Here is a 23,995-nt window from a genome sequence, read left to right as displayed (position 1 = left end):
AATAGTACTTTCAAATGAATACATACCGTGACAAGATTTTGAAGGAGTTCAAAATAGATCAGCAAAGAAGGAGTTCTTGGCTGTGTTACAAGGTGTGAGTATTGAGTAAGACTCAAGACCTGACCACGGCAGAAGAAAGAGAAAGGACGAAGGTCGTCCCCTATGCTTTAGACGTAGGCTCTACAATATGCTATGCTGTGTACCGCACCTGAAGTGTGCCTTGCCATGAGTTAGTCAAGGGGTACAATAGTGATCCAGGAAGGGATCACATGACAGCGGTCAAACTTATCCTTAGTATCTAGTGGACTAAGGAATTTTCTCGATTATGGAGGTGGAAAGGGGGTTCGTCGTAAAGGGTTACGTCGATGCAAACTTTGACACTAATCCGGATGACTCTGAGTAGTGAACCGGATTCGTATAGTAGAGCAGTTATTTGGAATAGCTCCAAGTAGCGCATGGTAGCTGCATCTACAAGATGACATAGAGATTTGTAAAGCACACACGGATCTGAATGTTGCAGACCCGTTGACTAAAACCTCTCTCGTAAGCATAACATGATCAAACCCTAGAACTCATTGAGTGTTAATCACATGGTGATGTGAACTAGATTATTGACTCTAGTAAACTCTTGGGTATTAGTCACATGGCGATGTGAACTTTGAGTGTTAATCACATGGTGATGTGAACTAGATTATTGACTCTAGTGCAAGTGGGAGACTGTTGGAAATATGCCCTAGAGGCAATAATAAAATGGTTATTATTGTATTTCCTTGTTCATGATAATTGTTTGTTGTTCATGCTATAATTGTATTAACTGGAAACCGTAATACATGTGTGAATACATAGACCACAACATGTCCCTAGTAAGTCTCTAGTTGACTAGCTCGTTGATCAATAGATGGTTATGGTTTCCTGACCATGGACATTGGATGTCATTGATAACGGGATCACATCATTAGGAGAATGATGTGATGGACAAGACCCAATCCTAAGCATAGCACAAGATCGTGTAGTTCGTTTGCTAGAGCTTTTCTAATGTCAAGTATCATTTCCTTAGACCATGAGATTGTGCAACTCCCGGATACCGTAGGAATGCTTTGGGTGTACCAAACGTCACAACGTAACTGGGTGGCTATAAAGGTGCACTACAGGTATCTCCGAAAGTGTCTGTTGGGTTGGCACGAATCGAGACTGGGATTTGTCACTCCGTATGACGGAGAGGTATCTCTGGGCCCACTCGGTAATGCATCATCATAATGAGCTCAATGTGACTAAGGAGTTAGCCACGGGATCATGCGTTACGGTACTAGTAAAGTGACTTGCCGGTAACGAGATTGAACAAGATATTGGGATACCGATGATCGAATCTCGGGCAAGTAACGTACCGATTGACAAAGGGAATTGTATACGGGATTGGTTGAATCCTCGACATCGTGGTTCATCCGATGAGATCATCGTGGAACATGTGGGAGCCAACATGGGTATCCAGATCCCGCTGTTGGTTATTGACCGGAGAGTCGTCTCGGTCATGTCTGCATGTCTCCCGAACCCGTAGGGTCTACACACTTAAGGTTCGGTGACGCTAGGGTTGTAGAGATATTAGTATGTGGAAATCCGAAAGTCGTTCGGAGTCCCGGATGAGATCCCAGACGTCACGAGGAGTTCCGGAATGGTCCGGAGGTAAAGATTTATATATGGGAAGTCCTATTTTGGCCACCGGAAAATGTTCGGGATTTTTCGGTATTGTACCGGGAAGGTTCTAGAAGGTTCCGAAGTGGGGCCCGCCTGCATGGGAGGACCCACATGAACGTGGGTAGTGGGGGCAAGCCCCACACCCCTGGTCAAGGCGCACCAAGATCCCACCTTAGAAGGAATAAGATCATATCCCGAAGGGATAAGATCAAGATCCCTAAAAAAGGGGGATAACAATCGGTGGGGAAGGGAAATGATGGGATTTCTTTCCCCCACCTTTGCCAACGCCCCAATGGACTTGGAGGGCAAGAAACCAGCCCCCTCCACCCCTATATATAGTGGGGAGGCGCATGGGAGCAGCACCCAAGCCCTGGCGCCTCCCTCCCTCCCGTGACACCTCTTCCACTCCGCTTGCGCTTGGCGAAGCCCTGCCGGGATCCCGCTACTTCCACCACCACGCCGTTGTGCTGCTGGATCTCCATCAACTTCTCCTCCCCCCTTGCTGGATCAAGAAGGAGAAGACGTCCCCGCTCCGTACGTGTGTTGAACGCGGAGGTGCCGTCCGTTCGGCGCTAGGATCATCGGTGATTTGGATCACGACGAGTACGACTCCATCAACCCCGTTCTCTTGAACGCTTCCGCTCGCGATCTACAAGGGTATGTAGATGCACTCCTCCCCTCTCATTGCTAGCATCTCCTAGATTGATCTTGGTGACACGTAGGAAAATTTTGAATTTCTGCTACGTTCCCCCACAGGAATATCTCGGATCAAGGAGAACATTGCTAGCGGAGCTGCTAAATGTTTCTCCATGGATGAGCGAGGTGTTGTCTTCTTCGAGAACCGCCTAGTGGTTCCCAAGAAACAACAGCTACGTCAGTTGATCCTTAAGGAAGCTCATGAATCCCCTCTCACCATTCATCCCGGTAGTACTAAAATGTATCAAGACCTACGCCAGAGGTTTTGGTGGACTAGGATGAAGAGAGAAATTGCTCAATACATTGCTAATTGCGACATATGTCGTCGTGTTAAAGCATAGCATCAACGGCCTGCTGGCACCCTTCAACCTTTGGCTATTCCTGAATGGAAATGGGATAAAATTGGTATGGATTTCATTACCGGGTTTCCCTGGACCAAGAGAGGGAATAATGCTATCTTTGTCGTTGTCGATCGTCTTTCCAAAGTAGCCCACTTCCTACCCGTTCGTGAGAGTATAACCGCTAGCCAGCTAGCTGACTTGTACATCTCCCGAATAGTGTCTCTTCATGGTGTTCCATTGGAGATTAACTCAGACCGTGGAAGTCTTTTCACCTCTCGATTTTGGGAAAGTTTCCAAAATGCTATGGGAACTCGTCTCTCCATTAGCACCGCCTTCCACCCTCAATCAAGTGGTCAAGTAGAATGAGTCAATCAAATTCTGGAGGAAATGCTCTGAGCTTCTGTCATCTCTTTCGGTATGGTTTGGGAGAAATGCCTTCCATTCGCCGAATTCGTTTATAACAATAGTTATCAAGCTAGCTTGGGCAAAGCTCCTTTCGAAGTTCTCTATGGACGAAAATGTCGAACGCCACTTAACTGGTCAAAAACTGGGGAAAGACAACTCTTTGGCCCGGATATGATTCAGGAAGCAGAAGAGCAGGTTCGCATTATTCGTGAGAAGTTGAAAACAGCCCAATCTCGTCAAAAGAGCCAATATGACCGCAAACATAAGCTCATGACTTATGAAGTTGGCGAGAAGGCTTACCTTCGGGTTACTCCTTTGAAGGGAACCCATCGATTCGGTATCAAAGGAGAATTGGCTCCTCGTTACATTGGACCCTTTCGCATTCTTGCCAAACGAGAAGTTGCCTACCAATTGGAACTACCTCCGCATCTCTCCAGAGTTCATGATGTCTTCCATGTTTCTCAACTCAGGCGTTGCATCTCGGATCCTATCCGTGGAGTGGACCACGAAACGCTTGATCTCCAAGATAATCTCACATATCGGGAATATCCCGTTCGCATCCTTGATCAAGCCGAGCGTACCACTCGACGCCAGAATATCAAGTTTCTCAAGGTTCAATGGTCACACCATTCCGAGAAAGAAGCTACTTGGGAAAGGGAGGATCATCTTCGACTTGAGTACCCCACCTTCTTTCCGGAAGATCCTAAATCTCGGGACGAGATTCTTTTGAGTGGGGGTGAGTTGTCACATCCTAGCTAGTTCATGCATTAGAGTGTTGCATCATGTTTACTTTTCCAGAAACTTGAAATGGGGATGACAGAAGCCCAGCACCCCCCTGAAAACAACTAGGGTTTACTAAAATCAATTTCAATGAACCTGAAATGCCCTTCTAAAAAGTCCACCCTTTTTGTCTTGGGTTAGAACCTCTGACAAAATGGGTTCACAATTTTCTAGGTCATCTTAAGATCATTGAATTAAATCATATGTAACTTGCATTTGGGAATTTAAATGCTAGTAAATATTTTAAATGCCCAAATAATCCCAAACTGAAATGTTCCATGTTGGATATGTTCCATACAGTGAGCATGTGCAGTTTGGTGATTTTTGGAAATGCCTAAGCATTTTTAGAAATGCCACAAACTTGGAGAAATAAAATAAAACAGAAATTAAAAGGAAAACAACTTACCTGGCCGCAACCCACTAGCCGGCCCACCTGGCGGCCCAGCGCTGTGCTGGCCCGTGCCAGCCAGCTGCTTCGTCCCTGCCAGGCAGGCAGGGAGGTGACGCCGGCGTGCGCGAGCTCGCCACGGCGCCACCTGCTTGCCGCCCGCGCCCCTGGACACCTGGGCGAGCTCCACGTCGCCGCCCCGACCCCCTGGACACATCCATTCGCCCCCTGCCTCTCTCCCTCGCCCTCTGCCGCCATGGCCGACGCACCTGCCGCCGCACCGCCAATGTAGCCGCGCTCTGCGTCGTCCTCGCTCCGCCCCGTCTTGTCCACAAGCTCCGCCGCCATCCGCTACGCCGAGCTAGCCGAGCCCCGAGCGCTCGCACGCTCTGCACCGCCTCCTTTGACCTTGTCTCCACCGAACACCGCCGGAGATCCCCTTCACCGTCCTCGCCGCACCAGCTCGTCCCCGACCTCGCCGACTGCTTCGACGTGATCGCCGTGAGCACAGCCACCTCCCCATCCTCTCCGTTCTCGCTCTCGAGCACCATAGCGACCACACGAAGCATCACCGCACGCGCCGCCGCTGAGCTCGTCGCCGACGTGACTCCGGCCACCCAACGGCCAAGCCACCTTGTCCAACACACTCACCGCATCCCCAGGAGCCCGCAGCACCACTCCACGCGCCTCGCCGTGCCCCCTAACGACGAGCCCGCGCTCACCCGAACTCCGGCAGCCGCACAGCTCGTCGCCGGCGTCGTTTTCGGTGACTCCGAGCCCAACTACCACCCTCACTCGACGCGTCTTGCTCCTAGCTACTCGTAGATGATCTCCGCCGCCCATTTGGTCGCCGGAGCACGAAACCCGCATCGCCCCGCCGCATCTGGCCTCGCCGGCGGCTAAACGCCGGCGAGTTGACCCCGCTGACCGTTGACCGGTGGGCCCAGTTTGACCCCCTGGGTCAGTGACGTGTGGGCCCCAGACCACTAACTAAACTAAGTTAGTATTAGTTTAACGCTAACTAAACTTAGTTAGTTTAATTGACACCGACAGACGGGACCCACAGGTCAGGGTTGACCTGGACCGTCTCTGTTGACTGATGATGTCACCCTGATGCAATGCTGACGCAGTAAATCATTTACCGGAATTATTCTTATACAGGAAATTCCAGAAAATACTGCAAACTTCAAAAAAATCATAGAAATTAATCTGTAACTCCAAATGCAAAGATTTATATATGAATTTTGATCAGAAAAATTCAATCTTTCCATCTGTACTAGTTTCATGCATGTCAGAACACTTAAACCTTTCTGTTTAGGTGAAACAAGTAAATGCACTAATATGACCTCTTACTTTCGGTTAGCATTTGAATCCTTGATTCAAATGAACTCAAACTATTCTGTTCTAAGTTGCATTAGCCAAAACACACTCATTTTGCCATGTCATTGCATGCATCATATTGTTGCATATTGCCTTGTGATGATTGTGTTTTGATGTGTTCTTCGTGGTAGGTTCTGCCTCCGAGGATATTCACGAGTATCCAACTGAAGGGCAGTATCCCACTACCACTCTGTCAGGCAAGCAACCCCATTGATCATTTTGATACAAACCCATCTTCTCGCTTCTGCTCTCATTTACTGCATTAAGACAACACATTTCAAACTGCTGTGTGTTGCGGTAGTTGAACCCACTTCCTCTGCATGACCTGTCATTGCCACAGTAACTAGATGAAACCCACTAGCATGTGTAGGAGTTGATTGAGCCATGTTTGTGTTTCCTACCATGCTATGCTTGCTATGCTTAGAGTCGTGTCAGGTCTGTCTCATCGGGGTGATGAACTAGACTGAAAGGTTGTGTCGGTAATGAGAGTGAAGTGTTGAATATGATTTGGTAAAGGTATCGATGAGGGGCCATGTAGGAGTACATGGTGGGTTGTTTCATTGGGACCGTCCTTAAGAACTGAGATCTGTATGCGTGATTTAAGATTCAGCTACTACCACACATTGGGATCCTTAATTGACTCTCTCGACTTATCAACCACCCCCGTCCTCTGTCCAGGAGTTGCAAGTAGTTTCTTGTGTTTGTAGTTGTTGGAGGCCGTGCGCAGCACTGACCTTAGGGGTGGGCTGTGATGTGGTAGGCTCGTGGCCCGGTGTACCGAGTCGCCCGTTTGGTGTCTCGGGAACCCTGCACACATTGTTTGGGGCCGTTGAGGACACCCCGGTCGGATTTCCTTGCGGATGACACCCGAATAGGCGATAAACCTGGACTAGGGACTCGTGTGTTTAGTCAGGTCGTGGCCGACACCCTCGTTGGGCTTCCGCTTGAAGGTTGCCGAGTACATGTCGTGTAAACGGCGATAAGTGGTGGAAGCGTGTGTGAAGAAGTACATCCCTGCAGGGTATAAAACTATTCGAATAGCCACGTCCGCGGTAAAGGACTACTTGGTCGCTTATGCAGTTCATAGACAAGTTAATGGTTACTACTAAAAGACTCAAGATAAGTGTGAGTACCGTGGATGGCCCTCTCGTAGGATGACGAGGGAGGATCCACGGTGGAGTATTGTGTTGGTGATTAGTGGACTCGAGTGCGAAAACTATTTTACAAGTGGTGTCTCATAGGATAGCTTAGCCAAGAGTCAAAGTTGGCTTGCTGCAATAACTCCACTACCTTCTTGAGAATGTGCATGTATAGTAGGATCTGTTGTAAGACTTGCTGAGTACCTTTGTACCCATGTTGCTTTAATTACTGTTTTCAGACGACAACACCGCCCCCTCCGATGGGTTCTATGTAGATCTCGATGTTGACGAGTGACTTGCCACCCAGGTGGTGATCTGAGCTTGTGAAGGGCCCTATGTAGATAGACAGGCTTCGTCAAGCCCTCTTGCTTTCTAGTTGTCTGTACTCAGACAAGTTTGCTTCCGCATGTGCTTGTATGTTTGTATGACTTGAGTGTCGGGTCATGTGACCCCTATCTGTATGAACATGTTATGTATGGCTCTCCGGAGCCTTTAAATAAAGTACTTTGAGTTGTAGAGTTTTGTTGTGATGCCATGTTGTATTTACACATATCGAGCATATTGTGTGTATGATTGAAATGCTTGGTATGTGTGGGATCCGACAATCTAGTTGTTTATCCTTGGCAGCCTCTCTTATGGGGAAATGTAGTCTAATGCTTCCATGAGCCATAGTAGTCCGCTAGAGCCCGGTTCACCGGAGTCCTGCAAGCCCAACACTACTGCTCCGGAACACTTGACTGGCCGGCATGTGTTTCACTTCGTTCCTGTGTCTGTCCCTTCGGGGAAATGTCACGCGGTGACATCCGGAGTCCTGCCTAGCCTGCTACAGCCCGGGTTCCCGGAGTATTGATAGCCCAGTGCTACAGCCCGGATTCACACGCTGCTGACCGACATGCTCGATGTTGATTCATGTATGCCTGTCCCCGTAAGTTAGCGCCGCTTTGGGTTCACGACTAGCCATGTCGGCCCGGGTTCTCTGTCATATGGATGCTAGTGACACTATCATATACGTGAGCCAAAAGGCGCAAACGGTCCCGGACCATGGTAAGGCGACACCCGTGGGAATACCGTGCGTGATGCCGCAATGTGATATGAGGTGTTACAGGCTAGATCGGTGTGACTTAGAATCGGGGTCCTGACACCTATCATGGCATTCCCATAGCCATTGCAAGATATATTGCCATGCAACTTTCCACCGTTTCGTTTATTATGACACGCTTCATCATTGCCATATTGCTTTGCATGATCATGTAGTTGACATTGTATTTGTGGCAAAGCCACCATTCATAATTTTTCATATATGTCACTTTTGATTCATTGCATATCCCGGTACACCGCCGGAGGCATTCACATAGAGTCATATTTTGTTCTAAGTATTGAGTTGTGAAAAAATAAAAGTGTGATGATCATCATTATTAGAGCATTGTCCCATGTGAGGAAAGGATGATGGAGACTATGATTCCCCCACAAGTCGGGATAAGATTCCGGACTAAATAAAAATAAATAAAAAAGAGGCCAAAGAAAAAAAGGCCCAAAAAATGAGAGAAAAAGAGAGAAGGGACAATGTTACTATCCTTTTCCACACTTTTGCTTCAAAGTAGCACCGTGATCTTCATGGTTAGCATGTTTGAAGTATTATTGTTTTTATATCAACATTAAACTTTTATGTTGAATCTTTCGGATCTAAATATTCATGCCACAATAAAAAGAATTACATTGAAAATTATGCTAAGTAGCATTCCACATCAAAAATTCTGTTTTTATCATTTACCTACTCGAGGACGAGCAGGAATTAAGCTTGGGGATGCTTGATACGTCTCCAACGTATCTATAATTTTTGATTGTTCATGCTATTATATTATCTGTTTTGGATGTTCAATGGGCTTTATTATACACTTTTATATTATTTTTGGGACTAACCTATTAACCGGAGGCCCAGCCCAAGTTGCTGTTTTTTTTTGCCTATTTCAGTGTGTCGAAGGAAAGGAATATCAAACGGAGTCCAAACAGAATGAAACCTTCGGGAACATGATTTTCAAAACAAACGTGATCTAGAGGACTTGGAGTGGACGTCAAGCAATCAACGAGGAGGCCACGAGGCAGGGAGGCGCGCCTGCCCCCTGGGCGCGCCCCCCACCCTCGTGGGCCCCTTGTAGCTCTCCTAGCCGACCTCTTTCACCTATATATACTCATATACCCTGGAAACATCAGAACAGGAGCCAAAACCCTATTTCCACCGCCGCAACTCTCTGTACCCGTGAGATCCCATCTTGGGGCCTCTTCCGGCGCTCCGCCGGAGGGGGCATTGATCACGGAGGGCTTCTACATCAACACCATAGCCTCTCCGATGATGTGTGAGTAGTTTATCTCAGACCTTCAGGTCCATAGTTATTAGCTAGATGGCTTCTTCTCTCTCTTTGGATCTCAATACAAAGTTCTCCTCGATTCTCTTGGAGATCTATTCAATGTAATCTTCTTTTGCAGTGTGTTTGACGAGATCCGATGAATTGTGGGTTTATGATCAAGATTATCTATGAACAATATTTGAATCTCCTCTAAATTATTTTATGTATGATTGGTTATCTTTGCAAGTCTCTTCGAATTATTAGTTTGTTTTGGCCTACTAGATTGATCTTTCTTGCAATGGGAGAAGTGCTTAGCTTTGGGTTCAATCTTGCGGTGCTCGATCCCAATGACAGAAGGGGAAACGACATGTATTGTATTGTTGCCATCGAGGATAAAAAGATGGGGTTTATATCATATTGCATGAGTTTATCCCTCTACATCATGTCATCTTGCTTAAAGCGTTACTCTGTTCTTATGAACTTAATACTCTAGATGCATGCTGGATAGCGGTCGATGTGTGGAGTAATAGTAGTAGATGCAGGCAGGAGTCGGTCTACTTGTCACGGGCCTGATGCCTATATACATGATCATACCTAGATATTCTCATAACTATGCTCAATTCTATCAATTGCTCGACAGTAATTTGTTCACCCACCGTAATACTTGTGCTCCCGAGAGAAGCCACTAGTGAAACCTATGGCCCCCGGGTCTATTTTCCATCATACTAATTTCTCGTTAACTAGCTATTTCTGGCACCGTTTATTTTATTTTGCTTTCTTTACTTTTTAGTCTTTATCATAAAAATACCAAAAATATTATCTTATCATCTCTATCAGATCTCACTTTTGCAAGTGGCCGTGAAGGGATTTACAACCCCTTTATCGCGTTGGTTGCAAGGTTCTTATTTTTTTGTGTAGATACGTGGGACTTGAGTGTGGTCTCCTACTGGATTGATACGTTGGTTCTCAAAACTGAGGGAAATACTTACGCTACTTTACTGCATCACCCTTTCCTCTTCAAGGGAAAACCAACGCAGTGCTCAAGAGGTAGAACTCTTTTGAATATGAAGCTTTAAGTTGAGCATGAGACTCGGTGAGTTTGATGAGCTCACTCTTAATGACCCTTGAGCCATTTTCGAGGTGCCCAAAGTCCTCAAGGAGTTTATCATGCGCAACTTCAAGCTTCTCATTTTTAGTTTCAAAATCATTGGCCACCTCAAGACCTCTATCATGAGATTCCTTCACTCTATACAATTCTAGAGCAAAAGTCTCCTCAAGAGATTCCTTGGTGGTTTGTTCAAGTTCAAGAGCTTGGGAGAGGTCCGCAATCTCATTAGCGTAATCACGCTCATGACCTTTCATTTTATCAATGGTGACCTCATGCTCCTCGAGATGAGATTCCAACTCCTCAATATATTTCTTGCCCTCAATGGCAATGGACATGATTTCCATGAAGTTGGAACGAGCAATTTTATTTTTATGAAGAGCTTTAAAAACCATTTCCCCGTTAATTTTTAAGGAGGCAACATTATCACTCTCTTCATCATTATCCTCATCATTACTAGCATTAACATCATCATCACGAGACATAATGGGGTACAAAGTAGGAGATACCTTTGAAGCCTTAGCCATAAGGCAAAAAGCAATAGATGACGATGTAGGATCCCTTGAAGCACCGTTCAAGACCACATCTTGTTCCATGGAGTGTTGGGTTTCCTCTACATTGTTAGCACAACAACTCAAGGAAATACATGCATTTTTATCATGGAAACAAGATATAGCAAGCATATCATCATGAGATTTAGTCAAGCAATTTCTACATGATATGCACGGACTCTCAACACAAGCATGTGAAACATTTGGAGTGCTCAAAGTGCTAAAGTCCAAAGATGAAGCATTGCAATAAGAAAGTGATGAAGGATAATCAACAATAAGCCCACTATCATCATTGCAATGAACACCACGGCTCACCATGTCATTACCTTGTGGCAAACCACATGTAGGTGAAGTAGAAGAAGTTGAGAACACTATATGACCGAAGGTGGAGGGAGGAAAATTATCCTCACATATCTTGGACACACCATATTTATCTTTAAGCTTTGTCCACAACTCATGAGCATCCCAAACGGCATGAGTTGAAATATAACTACATTGCTCAAAGCATCAAAAAGCACATTAGAAGCTTGACCATTGAGATAAGAGTTTTTCTCATCCTCTATAGATAATCTTTGAGGATCCTTCAGAGGAGAAAAATAAGAGTTTTTCTCATCCTCTATAGATAATCTTTGAGGATCCTTCAGAGGAGAAAAACCCATATCTACAATTCGCTCTAAACACAGGTCAATGGCCCAAAAATGATTAAGCATGCAAATAACCCAAACATCAAACTTTGTGCCATCGAAACTAAGAGTGTCAGAGAATCCTGATCCCCTAGTCGACATCCTTGCTCTCTAGGTGGTTAAACCTGACAAAGAGAGACGAGGCTCTGATACCAATTGAAAGATCGAGGGTGTCGCCTAGAGGGGGGGTGAATAGGTGCTTTAAAATAACTACGGTTTAGGCTTGAACAAATGCGGAATAAACCTACAGTTAATTTGTCAAGCACAAAACCTACAACAACTAGGCTCACCTATGTGCACCAACAACTTATGCTAAACAAGATAAACAACTAAGTGATAGCAAGATATATGACAAGAAACAATATGGCTATCACAAAGTAAAGTGCATAAGTAAAGGGCTCGGGTAAGAGATAACCGAGGCACGCGGAGACGATGATGTATCCCGAAGTTCACACCCTTGCGGATGCTAATATCCGTTTGGAGCGGTGTGGAGGCACAATGCTCCCCAAGAAGCCACTAGGGCCACCGTAATCTCCTCACGCCCTCGCACAATGCAAGATGTCGTGATTCCACTAAGGGACCCTTGAGGGCGGTCACCGAACCCGTACAAATGCAACCCTTGGGCGGTCACCGAACCCGTACACTTTGGCAACCCTTGGGGGCGGTCACCCGAACCCGTCAAATTGCTCGGGATGATCTCCGCAATCTAATTGGAGACCCCGACGCTTGGCCTGAGCTTTATGATACGTCTCCACCGTATCTACTTTTCTCACGCTTTTCCTCTTGTTTTGGACTCTAATTTGCATGATTTGAATAAAACTAACCCCGGACTGACGCTGTTTTCAGCAGAACTACCATGGTGTTGTTTTTGTGCAGAAATAAAAGTTCTCGGAATGAAACGAAACTTTGCGAGGACTTTTATGGAATAAAAGAGAATTACTGGAACCAAGACCCACTAGAGAGGGGCCCCTGGGTGGGCACAACCCACCAAGGCGCGCCCCCCTCTCCTGGCGCGCCCAGGTGGGTTGTACCCACCTGGTGGCCCCGCAGATGATCCCCCTGATACTATAAAATCACATATTTCCAGAAACAAATCAGGGAGAAAGAATTATCGCGTTCCACAAGACGGAGCCGCTGCCAAGCCCTGTTCTTCCTCGGGAGGGCAGATCTGGAGTCTGTTTGGGGCTCCGGAGAGGGGGATCTTCGTTCTTCGTCATCACCAACCAATCTCCATCCCCAATTCCATGATGCTCCCCACCGGGAGTGAGTAATTCCTTCATAGGCTCGCTGGCTGGTGAGGAGTTGGATGAGATTCATCATGTAATCAAGTTAGTTTTGTTAGGGCCTGATCCCTAGTATCCACTATGTTCTTAGATTGATGTTGCTATGACTTTGCTATGCTTAATGCCTGTCACTTTGGGCCCATGTGCTATGAACTCAAATCTGAACCGTTTATGAGTTCATCATTATATCCATGTTTTAGATTCGATCTTGCAAGTTAAAGTCACCTACTACGTGTTATGATCCGACAACCCCAGAGTGACAACAACCGGGCCCACTCTCTGATGACCGTAGTTTGAGGAGTTCATGTATTCACTATGTCTTAATGCTTTGTTCCGGTTCTCTATTAAAAGGAGGCCTTAATATCCCTTAGTTTCCAGTATGGACCCCGCTGCCACGGGAGGGTAGGACAAAAGATGTCATGAAAGTTCTTTTAATAAAGCACGTATGACTATTTACGGAATACATGCCTACATTATATCGATGAACTGGAGCTAGTACCGTATCACCCTAGGTCATAATTGTCACATGATGAATATCATCCAACAAGTCACTGATCCAATGCCTACGAATTTATCTTATATTGTTTCTTCTGCGTTACTATTGCTATCATCACTGTTACACTTGCTACAAATTACTGCTATCACTGTTACTGTTACCGTTACTGCCGTCACTACTATCAAAACTATCAAACTACTATGCTACTAATTACTTGCTGCAGATAATTAATCTCCAGGTGTGGTTGAATTGACAACTCAGCTGCTAATACCTTCAAATATTCTTTGGCTCCCCTTGTGTCGAATCTATAAATTTGGGTTGAATACTCTACCCTCGAAAACTGTTGCGATCCCCTATACTTGTGGGTTATCAAGACCTTTTTCTAGCGCCGTTGCCGGGGAGCATTGCAATATTTGTTGATTCACTTGGGATTATTATCATATTATCACTATGAAGAATCTGAAGGATCCAAAGACTAAGATATTTCCCTCAAAGACGAGGGGAGTTAAGGAACTGCCATCCAGTTCTGCTTTAGATTCACCTTCTGTTTTGAGTAAACTTGCAACACCACCACATGCTATCAATTCTAATATGTCGCAAGTTATTGATGAAGCTACTTCTACTATGAATGATGCTTTTGATGATGATAGTACCTTGCTTGATAATGATGACGTGCCACTTGGTGAATTTCTTGATGAACAAATTGCTAGAGTAATACAACATGATGTTGTTGAATCTGATGATGAGCTTGAAGCTGAAACTCCTAAAACACCTACTAGAACTAGCCTTCCTAGATATGAATTTCCTAAGGTACTGGAAGGTTATGTTATGAATGAGGAGACAACTAGAGATATCCTTGCTTATAAGGATAGAGATGATCGAGAGAAATTACTGTGCAAGTATAAAGAAAAATCTCTGAATGCTAGAATGAAATATGATCCTAAGTTTGCTACTTCACCTATCTTTATTGATGACGAGGATTATGAATTCTCTGTCGACCCAGAGTTAATTACTTTGGTTGAATCTGATCCTTTCCATAGTTATGAAACTGAAACTGTTGTGGCACATCTTACTAAGTTGAATGACATAGCCACTCTTTTTACTCATGATGAGAAAACTCGCTATTACTTTATTCTTAAATTATTTCCTTTCTCATTAAAGGTTGATGCTAAAGCTTGGTACAATACTCTTGCTCCTGGTTGTGTGCATAGTCCCCAGGATATGATTTATTACTTCTCTAAAAAATATTTTCCTGCTCATAAGAAACAAGCTGCCTTGCAAGAAATATTTAACTTTGTGCAAACTAAAGAAGAGAGTCTCCCACACGCTTGGGGGAGGCTTTGCCAGTTACTTAATGCTTTTCCTGATCATCCTCTTAAGAAAAATGAAATACTTGATATCTTCTATAATGGACTAACCGATGCTTCTAGGGACTTCCTAGATAGTTGTGCTGGTTGTGTTTTCAGGGAACGAACTATTGCTCAAGCTGGGGAATTATTGAATAACATATTGAAAAATTATGATGATTGGACTCTTCCTGAACCACCGCCTAAACCCACTCCAAATAAGAGGGTATATTATATCTCAGTCCTGAAGATATGCAAGAGGGGAAGAAATCTATGAAGGAAAAAGGTATTAAAGCTGAGGATGTTAAAAATTTACCTCCTATTGAAGAAATACATGGGCTTAATACACCACCACTGCCTAAGGTGGTAGAGGTAAATTCTCTAATAAAGTTTAATGAAAATGATAATACTCACAATATGCGTGCTAGTCAATGCCTTTATGAGTTTGAAAACTACATTAGAAAACAAGATCACTTCAATGCAAATGTTATGAAACAATTGAAATATAGTTCTGATATGATTGCTCGCTTGAGTGACTTGTTATTTAGAATTTCAAATGATGTTAGAGGTGTTGGAAAACATGCTTCTATGGTTCAAACTCAGTTAGAACAAGTTGCTAATCACAAAGAGAATTGTTTGATGACATGAATAATAATATGCATGACTTTGCTGTTAGAGTTGCAACTAGAGGAGGTAAAATGACTCAGGAACCACTCTATCCTGAGGGACACCCAAAAATAATTGAATAAGACTCACAAAGAAATAACACTAGTGCACCTAGTCCCTCTAAAAAGAAAAATAAAAATAAAAATGATAGGACTTTGCATGTTTCTAGTGAACCTGAAATAGACAAACCTCCTGATAATGAAAATGATGTTTCTATCTCTGATGCTGAAACTCAATCTGGTAATGAACATCCACCTAGTGATAATGAAAAGGATAATGTTTATGTTCATGAAGATGCTCAACCAAATGAAAAAGAACCAGATAATGATGTTGAGATAGAACCACATGTTGATCTTGATAACCCACAACCTAAGAATAAAAGGTATGATAAAAGAGACTTCATTGCTAGAAAACATGGTAAAGAAAGAGAACCATGGGTTCAAAAACCTATGCCTTCTCCACCCAAGTCAACTAAAAAGAATGATGATTAATAATTTGAACGCTTTGCTGAAATGTTGAGGCCAGTCTTTTTGCGTACTCGCTTGACTAATATCTTGAAAATGCCTCCTTATGCAAAGTATATGAAAGCCATCATCACTAATAAGAGAAAAATACCGGAAGCTGAAATCTCCACTATGCTTGCTAATTATACTTTCAAAGATGGAGTACCTAAAAAACTTGGAGATCCGGGAATACCAACTATACCTTGCTCCATCAAAAATAATTATGTGAAAACTGCTTTGCGTGATTTAGGAGCTGGTGTTAGTGTTATGTCTTTCTCTTTATATAAAAGACTTGACTTGAATAAACTCACACCTACTGAAATATCTTTGCAAATGGCTGATAAATCAACTGCCATACCCATCGGTATCTGTGAGGATGTGCCCATTGTTGTTGCTAATGTTACTATTTTGACTGACTTTGTTATACTTCAGATGCCTGGGGACGACAACATGTCGATTATCCTTGGTAGACCCTTCTTGAATATTGCAGGGGCTGTTATTGATTGCAATAAAAGCAAGGGCACTTTTCATATTAATGGTAATGAGCATACGGTGCACTTTCCGAAGAAACGATTCCAAGTGAATGGTATTAATGTTATTGAAAAATCTCCGACAATCACTATTGGAAGTTTTCAAATACCTCTACCTATTGTCAAAAAGAAATATGAAATGCTTATTGTTGGGGACATCCATATCCCCATTGAGGTAACTTAGTGATTTACGAAAGTTCTTCGGTTTCATGCTAATTGAAAGTGGTTGTTAATAAGACATGATCAACCTTATTAATGAATCATTTTTTAGCGATATGAAGTTGATGAATTTAGTAAGCACTACCTTTTGTCCTTACTTTTGTTTTCTGTTTTTATTAGTTGAATAAAATAAAATGACATGTTTAGTCTGTTTTCTGAATTTCCCGTGCAATGAAAAATGACCCCAAAAAAGTGCTCATAATGCCGTGAAATTTTTATATGAATTTTTTTCCGAATATTTCTGAATTTCTGGTGCAAATAATACCAGAGGGAGGTGCACAGGTGGGCACAACCCACCTGGGCGCGCCTTGGTGGGTTGTGGGCCCCATGTGGGCCCCCTCACCTATCTCTTTAGCCCACATCATCACTTACCTCCAAAAAAAATCTCCATTGCTCTCTCTCCCGTGTTCTTGAGCTCAAACCCGCGGATTTCGATCTCTTTGCTCGAAGCTCCGTTTCCGAAACTATTTCGGGGGATTGTTGCTTGGTATGTGACTCCACCATTTGTCCAATTAGTTTTCGTTTTAGTGGTTTATACTTTGAATAATTAGCTACTCTTGGTGCTGCTGTAGATGAGCTTGCATGTTGAATTCTTAGTGTTCTAAGTAGTTTGAATGTTTGCTATGGCCTCTATGTATCCCTATGAGTAGTTGCTATCAATTTCGTGAAGTTGTGTTGAGAAAATTTTGTGAACTAAAAATTCAGATTTTTTTTCATAGGAAAAATTGTACGCGGACATGAATATCTTCAGGAAGTTTGGCTCTAAGAAGAACTCCAAGGGTGTTATTGGGGAGTCTTCTAACAGTGATCTCCACCCTCGGAGGTTGGCGGAGGTACGGCCGTGTGAATGGTTGCACACCCGTTCCTGCAAGAGGCTGGAATTCTTCCAGAGTTCATGCAATATATTGCTAATGCCGGCCTCACCGACTTCATCGCAGATGAGTGTGACCAGCACCAAATCCTCACAAACATCTTTGTTCAGAGCTTTACTTTCTTGCCTAGAAATAATCCTCCTGAAGTGAGCTTTGATTTATATGCTGAAAACCATCAGATACCACTTACTGAGTTTTGTGACATATGCATGATCCGTTCTGATGGGAGCTTGGCTGAGTCTAGGCTGGCTGGGTTTGAGGAATTTTATCGCACTTTGACTGTGGGAGATGAGAGAGGGGTGTCAACCACCACGGCTATTAGCTTGCACTTTCCTGCCGTACATTATTTTGCTTTATTTGTTGCTAAGTGTCTGCTTGCTAGAAAGAAAGTAGGTGCGCTCAACGCAACAGACTTTGTTGTTTTACGCCGGGCACTGGAGGGTGATGACACTTATAACTTGGGACCAATTGTGGCTCGTCGCCTCCATCTTAATAAATCCCGGGGGGAAATACATGATGAGATTTTTGCTACTCGTTTGGTGGCCCACTTCAATGTTGGGATACGCCCTCAAGATTACCCTCTGACCAAGGTTTACCTAGACCGTGCAGCCATGGAACACCATCACTTTCTTGCACATGATCGTCCTAACATCGCCATGCCTTATAACCTGGTCTTTAGCGTTAAAACTTGTGATGTTATTCCATTGCCTGCACCTGCTTTATTTGATTCTACTGCCAGGGGCGGATACTGGATTATGCCTGCAGACATCATCGCCTACCGAAACGCTCAGGCTGCTGCGAAGGCAGCACAGGAGGAGCCTCAGCAGTGGGATGAGTGGAAGCCTGCTCCTCAGGATCCCTACTACCATCCAGGCTACTGATCGATAACCAAGCTAGGCCAAAAGCCTAAGCTTGGGGGAGTACGTGTTCTCACCGACATTATATTCATGTTCACACAAATCATTCTATTTGTCGGTCTTCACACTTTTTCATTGTATTATCCATGCTTAGATTTATTTTCTTGCTTACTTCTTGTGTGTTTGAAAAACTTTAGAAAAACCAAAAAAATTAGTTGTAGTAATTTACTTTCTATGCATGCTTACTAGTAGTATTAAAAATAAAACCCAAAAAGATTTCCTTGTTCTTCTTTTGCTTGTTGGAAGCTTTCCCGTGTAAATAGTTTTTCTCGTTTTTGCTTTTCCCTTTTATTTGCTTGTTCCAGAAAACCAAAACTCCAAAAATATTTCAGTGTGTTTCTCTGAATTTCTTTTCTTTTTATTCGAGTCTTACCGAGGAGAAGACCACGATGAAAATGTTGAGTGGCTCTCATATGAATAACCGTTGAACTAATAAAGAGCACATTTTACCTTGTCTTCTCCTGTTGAATAAAATGTTTGCAAATTCCAGCTTAGTCCCACGGCACTCTTGCGCTATTATTATTTTCATATCATTTGGTTGTGCAAGTGAAAGGCAATAATGACGATATTCGATGAACTAGTCGTGGTAGAGAGAAACTGGTATGAACTCGACTTGTTCTGTTTGTGTAAATATGTTTAACCTAGTAGCCAGGCTTCAGCCTGTTATGATTAAACATGTTTGCAATGACAGTTAGAGATTATAGTTTCTCATGCCATGCATAAGTAGCTGGGAGTTGATAATGATTTATCTTGGATATCAACATAGCGTTAAAATGATTGTGATGTAGTATGATGATATGGTATCCTCCTCCGAATGTTCGAGTGGCTTGACTTGGCACATGTTCATGCATGTAGTTGAATCAAAACCAACATAGCCCCTATGATATTTATGTTCATGGTGTTCATATCCTACTCATGCTAGTGTCCAATGTTACTTATGCATAATGCATGGTTATGATCGTTGTTGCTCTCTAGCTGGCCGCTTCTCAATCTAATTGCTAGCCTTCGCCTGTACTAAGTGGGAACTCTGCTTGTACATCAAAAACCTTGAACCCAGAGTTATTCAAGATGAGTCCACCATACCTACCTATATACGGTATTACCCTGCCGTCCTAAGTAAATTTGCATGTGCCACCTCTAAAAACTTCTAAAAATTATCCTTTTTGTGTGCCTGGATCGTTCATGGAATGACAGGAGGTGGTCGGTATCTTCCATGCTAAGCGGGTTATTCTCAGTTCGAGTGTTTATTCACTCGCCATCGCACGAGAAAATGGGCGGTAATAGGGATGCCCAGTCCCAAACTGCAAACATGAAAAAGAGTTCATCTCTTAAATAATCAAACAAAAACTCCTAATGGACTCAAAATCTTTACTTTTATCGCTTGGGAACCGCCACTAGCGTGCTTAGCATGGAAGATGTTGATAACTGATTTTCGTGAAGTGAATAAGAAGGGTGCATGTCTCAAAATATCATTTATCTCTGTTTTAAAAATTGAGCTCTGGCACCTCTGCAAATCACTGCTTCCCTCTCCGAAGGGACTTTCTATTTATTTTTATGTTGTGTCATCACCTTCTGAAACAAGCACTAGAAACTGAGAGAGCACAGTTGTCATGATTTATGCATTGTGTGTAGCTAATGTTGGGTGCATCATGACTGGATCTTTTCTACCATGAATTACAATGTTTGGTCACTGCTTGAACTTTGGAGGTGCTCTGCATTTATGTTTTGCGGTCTCAGAAAGGCTAGCGAGATACCACTATTGTCATATTATATCATGGTTGTTTTGACAACGTGTTGCTGTTTGAGATCTCTTATTATCACTCGCTAGCTGATTATGTCATTGATATGAGTTAATATAATCTTTAAGTGTTATTGTCGACATGGTTAGTTATAATGCTGGCTGAAAACCTGGGTGCTATTTAAGCCTATTTATGCAAACAAGAGCAAAAGAGTTCGTAAAACTTTTTCTTTCTCACTTTTAGTTTATCAACTGAATTGCTTGAGGACAAGAAAAAGTTTAAGCTTGGGAGAGTTGATATGTCTCCAACGTATCTACTTTTTCTCACGCTTTTCCTCTTCTTTTGGACTCTAATTTGCATGATTTGAATGAAACTAACCCCAGACTGACATTGTTTTCAGCAGAACTACCATGGTGTTGTTTTTGTGCAGAAATAAAAGTTCTCGGAATGAAACGAAACTTTGTGACGATTTTTTATGGAATAAAAGAGAATTACTGGAGCTAAGACCCACCAGAGAGGGGCCATTGGGTGGGCACAACCGACCAGGGCGCGCCCCCCTCTCCTGGCGCGCCCAGGTGGGTTGTACCCACCTGGTGGCCCCGCAGACGATCCCCCTGATACTATAAAATCACATATTTCCAGAAAAAAATCAGGGAGAAAGAATTATCGCGTTCCACGAGACGGAGCCGCCGCCAAGCCCTGTTCTTCCTCGGGAGGGCAGATCTGGAGTCCGTTTGGGGCTCCGGAGAGGGGGATCTTCATTCTTCGTCATCACCAACCAATCTCCATCGCCAATTCCATGATGCTCCCCACCAGGAGTGAGTAATTCCTTCGTAGGCTCGCTAGTCGGTGAGGAGTTGGATGAGATTCATCATGTAATTGAGTTAGTTTTGTTAGGGCCTGATCCCTAGTATCCATTATGTTCTTAGATTGATGTTGCTATGACTTTGCTATGCTTAATGCTTGTCACTTTGGGCCCGGGTGCCATGAACTCGGATCTGAACCGTTTATGAATTCATCATTATATCCATGTTTTAGATCCGATCTTGCAAGTTATAGTCACCTACTACGTGTTACGATCCGACACCCCCGGAGTGACAACAACCGGGTCCACTCTCGGTGATGACCGTAGTTTGAGGAGTTCATGTATTCACAATGTGTTAATGCTTTGTTCCGGTTCTCTATTAAAAGGAGGCCTTAATAACTCTTAGTTTCCAGTATGGACCCCGCTGCCACGAGAGGGTAGGACAAAAGATGTCATGCAAGTTCTTTTAATAAAGCATGTATGACTATTTACATAATACATGCCTACATTATATCGATGAACTGGAGCTAGTGTTGTATCGCCCTAGGTTATAACTGTCACATGATGAATATAATCCAACAAGTCACCGATCCAATGCCTATGAATTTATCTTATATTGTTTCTGCTGCATTACTATTGCTATCATCACTGTTACACTTGCTACAAATTACTGCTATCACTGTTACTGTTACCGTTACTGCCGTCACTACTATCATAACTATCAAACTACTATGCTACTGATTACTTGCTGCAGATAATTAATCTCCAGGTGTGGTTGAATTGACAACTCAGCTGCTAATACCTTCAAATATTCTTTGGCTCCCCTTGTGTCGAATCTATACATTTGGGTTGAATACTCTACCCTCGAAAACTATTGTGATCCCCTATACTTGTGGGTTATCACTTTACACCACAATGATTGAGCTCCGAACACCTCCAACTGTCTAAGGCGCCCAAGCACCCAAGAGGAACAAGCTCAAGGGTACCAAGCACCCAAGAGTAATAAGCTTCTCAACTTGTAACTTCCACGTATCATTGTGGAGAACTCAAACCGATGCACAAAATGCGATGACAAGGGCACACGGAGTGCCCAAGTCCTTCTCTCCCAAATCCCACCAAAGCAAGTAATGCTAGGGAGGAAAGTGGGAGGAAGAATAAGAAGGAGAACTCCATGATCTAGATCCAAGGGGTTCCCCTCACATAGAGGAGAAAGTGATTGGTGGAAATGTGGATCTAGATCTCCTCTCTCTTTTCCCCCCAAAACTAGCAAGAATCCATGGAGGGATTGAGAGATAGCAAGCTCGAAGAAGGTCAACAATGTGGGGAGAACACGAGCTCAAAGGATAAGGTTCATTGGGTAAGAAGACCCCCTTTTATAGGTGAGGAAAAATCCAACCGTTATGCTCACAACCCGCACAGAGCGGTACTACCGCTCATGGGAGCGGTACTACCGCTAGAGCGGTGGAAGCCCTTTGAAAAACAACAGCGAGGAGGAAAAAGGCCAGTAGAACTGCCGAAGCGGTACTACCGCTCGTCCTCACGGTACTACCGCTAGGGGTAGCGGACTAGCGGCACTACCGCTATGGGTAGCGGTACTACTGCTCGGTACTAAAAAAAATACATCTATGCCTACCACCGCTGGACTTAATACGAGATTTTGGTTCGGAGCGGAAGTGCCATGGTAGTAGACGCGGTAGTACTGCTCTGGAGCGGTAGTGAAAACTTACATTCGCTCCAAGCGGTAGTAGCCGCGGTAGTACCGCTGCAACCTTTTAAGGACACCAAAACTACCACAACTTTTGCAAACGGACTCCAAATTCAACGAAACAAAGTTTGTTGGAAACCTAACGACATGGGCTAACACATTCTTGATAGAAATAACAATAAGAAGCAAACGGGAAAAGGCGCATTGTTAGAATATTTAGTTTAAATCTTATTGTAATCTAAACATGACTTATCTCTATTCCCTCTCGTATCTATCTCAGACTCCTCCTGTATCTCGGTCTCCTGATCAATAGCTGCATCCAAGCGATCGGCTGAAACCTGTACGCCACGGCAGGGGCTTTTCCTGTCACTAATCAATATATACCCAACGCGGCTCTCCTCCAGGAGAGTTGGAACGCTTCCAAATCTTACATGGTATACAGAGCCTTCCTCTTCCCGATCTAGCTAGTCATGAGAAATCTTTCTTCCATCGCTATGTCTTCCACGTCGGCTATGGTCGTCCTCAACCTCGGTCCTCCTCCGTCCGAGAAGTTGACAAAGGGGAACTTCCTCTTGTGGAAAGCTCAGGTGATGCCCGGCCTGCGAGGAGCGTAGGTTACAGGGCTTCTCGATGGAAGTGACGCCGCGCCCCCAACAACGGTGGAGCAGCAGCAGTCGGACAAGACAACAGCCGCAGTACCAAATCCACTGTACGGGCCATGGTTGTCGAAGGATCAACAGGTCCTAAGCTATCTGTTGAATTCACTATCCAAGGAGATCCTTGCTCAAGTCATTGGTAAGGAAAACACATACGATCTATGGACTGCAATTACTACTATCTTTGCATCGCAGTCACAATCCAGAATTACGAATCTACGGATCGCCATTGCCAACACGAAGAAGGGCACCATGTCTAGCAGCACCTACATCGCCAAGATGAAGAACCTTGGGGATGAGCTTGCAGCAGCAGGTCGCTCGGTTAGTGACCCTAAGATGGTGGACCACGTTCTTGCGGGCCTTGACCGAGACTATGATCCGGTTGTAGCAGCAATTGGCACTGTCAAATCTGCCATCACCGTGGATGATCTCTTCACCCAGATTTCTGCTTTTGATCAGCGGGTAGAGATGCTTGACGATGGCCCAGATGGGGGCTTCAACTCCTCAGCCAATGCGGTGTACAGGGGGTGTGGCCAGTTCAAGAACCGAGGCCGTGGGCGCGGCCACGGAGGGTGTGGCCGAGGAAGGCGCCCCCCTTCTCCCTCTACAGGCAACGGTAGTAGAAGCTATCGAGGACGTCCACAACAGCAACAACAACAACGTCAACAACCACCTCGAGATTATCCTGAATATCAGATATGTTCCAAGTTTCATGCAGGAGGTGCCCGTGCTTGTTGGCATCGCTATGAGGAA

This window comes from Triticum aestivum, chromosome 4D (genome assembly GCF_018294505.1).
Source record: "Triticum aestivum cultivar Chinese Spring chromosome 4D, IWGSC CS RefSeq v2.1, whole genome shotgun sequence".
Taxonomy (NCBI): Eukaryota; Viridiplantae; Streptophyta; class Magnoliopsida; order Poales; family Poaceae; genus Triticum; species Triticum aestivum.
This window is presented reverse-complemented; position numbering follows the sequence as displayed.